General features: G+C 39.2%; 1 protein-coding gene across 1 annotated transcript in view; it reads right to left on the bottom strand.

The window, feature by feature from the left end:
* Positions 1-2500, bottom strand: part of LOC101854013 (ileal sodium/bile acid cotransporter-like) — a gene marked incomplete at its 3' end in the record, with an annotated part of 15881 nt that overhangs the window by 12758 nt on the left and 623 nt on the right. The window lies entirely within an intron of this gene.

Here is a 2500-nt window from a genome sequence, read left to right as displayed (position 1 = left end):
CTTTGTGCCTGCTTATTGTATTGACCCACAAGATACGTCATGACAAAAAAGTAGCATCAAACAAGCTCTGTTTTAATACTACAGACGTCGTCACAAGCAGTTCAGGTGACTGTTTTTTCTTCTTTATTAGTGTCGGATGTGCTACAAAAATAATTTTAAATGTTTAATATAAAACCTAGAGAAATTGGTGCATATTTTGGTCAAAAAGTATTCTAAAAACAAAACAAAAACAAACAAACAGAAAAAAAAAGAACAACACCATTTCTTAGTCGACATAGATTTTTAGGTGGCCTAAAGTGTGCAGTCTATGGAAATATTACATTTTTGAGGAATGGACTCACACTATGTAACTGGTGGTGGTCATAATATGTAGGCAAACAATTTCGTGAATGAGTGACAAAAACAAATCAATACAAATCAAAACAACTAAGCAACAGCTGCAATGTCCTAATTCTCTGAGATAAAAGGTGCTAAGATCCTTTTCTTTCTTTTTTATTTTTTAGGCACGACTGTCTTTCCACAAAAGGTAGAGGGAAGGTATGGTAGTAGTAATGTCTGACGTTTCAGTGGTAATCCAGAGCCAAGTAACAACTATTTCCCCCCGTGGGAATTTTTATTGGCTTTAGTGACTCTCTGCTAGGCCTGCTGACTCAGACTAGATCTATATAAATGCAGAAAGACTTGGAGTTTTGCAAGTAGAACCAAATGTACGTACAAGGCTAACAAATTTCTCACAGGATGGAGTGTTTTTATACCGTGACTCAAGCGTTCGGGCAGTGTCCAACACTGACCCATACATCTGATACTTCAACTGTGATCCTAGAAGCAGTGCACACTGTGAAAGGTTTCGTCAAATCTGTATTTGATATCGTTTCGTGTATTTGGAGACGGCGACATTTTCTTTTCAGAAGAGGCAAGAACTACTATATTGTCGCAATTTAAAATGAAATTCCCCCAAATCAATATGAGCCACGACGTGATAGAATCAGGCGCTCGTCAAATTTTGGGCATCTGGAGTTACTGGTATCATCTAAAAGATTGTTTATTTGTCTATATTTCGATGAAAATTCGACCCATTTCTCTTGAACAGAATTTGAGATATTTATGATTAAAGGAGATGGGGTCGCCTGGTTTCAGAAGTGAAATTAGGAGGAAATGAAGGTAAGTTTGGTGACTTCCAAAGCTTGAGACTCCTTTGAAGCTGTACATGTACATGTTTTGTGTCTTTAATCAACGATTTTCAGTAACCCCCGTACAAAAATGTGTTTTCTAGCGGATATAAAACGTGTTGAGCCAACAAAAGAAAATTCTTTAAAAATTGCCCCACGTAAAAAAACCCACAGGTTTCTTTGATTTCATTGTTTTGACGAGCGCCTGATATCACCATGCTGTCTCACATATGTTTTATTTTTCTGCGTCGTGATCGGGCTATATTTACGAAATTGTGGCCAAGAGCCACCTAAAAGGCTACTACATTCCACATGACATCGAGAGTTCATATCTTTTGTTTGCGTGCGGAATTCGAAAGTAAAACAGAACTCCAAGCACATCAGAGATCTATTTGATATGGTGAGCACTGGCCAGACACCACTACCAAACCCGACCCCGTCTGATCTAATCATGTAGACCGGGTCTATTTCTCAGGAGATAACAAATACGCCGCCTCGGAATTACAAAGTTTTATCTGCTCAGTATCTAGTTTGGAGAAATTTGACTTGAAAAAAAAAAAGTTTAGAATGCAATTCTTTGAATACTTTGATCATGACTGAGAATTATCTTCCGATTTTGATAGAGCCCATAGAGCAGATAGACCATATGATTTCTGACCCCATGGTCTTAGTAACTCAAAACGGCCAAAATGTCAGAATTTTGTCTTTCTGAGGAAGTAACTAGTCAGTGCTCACGAAGAAGACGGGATTTGATTCCCGCGTGGGTAGAACATTTTTATCGAGTATCCAGTATTTTTTTCACCCCCTTCTGCCCACACAGCAGTAATGGGTACCTGACTTCGAGTTGGGGAAGTAAAGGCGGCGTGAAAAGAAACTGGCCGCCCTACCACAATATGACGAATGCCCAGGAGGTTGTCTCACTAACAAGGCAATCCCCAATGTCCGGATCGGATACGGGAACAACTTTACTATATTTATCGAGTATCTCAGTCTTTCTGAGCGGAAAATTTAATCCTCTCAGCTCGGCTAGACCATAACAGGCAGGGCCGGAAGCCCGCCTCCTAAATTGTCTAAATTGTGTGGGTGGGTGAGTTTAAAAAAACTATTTTAAAAAAATTTAAAATCGACTAGTCTATGCTCTGGCGTTCATATGACCTAATGCAATTGCGAGCGCCGTAAAACCTCTTCTAAAATTAAAACTTAAGTCTATGCGTGGGTGGTTGGTGGGTGCTCTGGTATGGTTTGCTTCTTCTTTCCTATGAAACATCTATCGTCCTTATCTCCCCTTCTTTTTTTAATGTTTGTTCCTCTCTTGTAACACCTCTAATCTT

The sequence above is a fragment of the Aplysia californica genome, unplaced genomic scaffold (genome assembly GCF_000002075.1).
Source record: "Aplysia californica isolate F4 #8 unplaced genomic scaffold, AplCal3.0 scaffold00133, whole genome shotgun sequence".
NCBI lineage: Eukaryota > Metazoa > Mollusca > Gastropoda > Aplysiida > Aplysiidae > Aplysia > Aplysia californica.
Note: the sequence above shows the minus strand (reverse complement) of the source record. Positions and strands in the feature narration are given on the sequence as shown.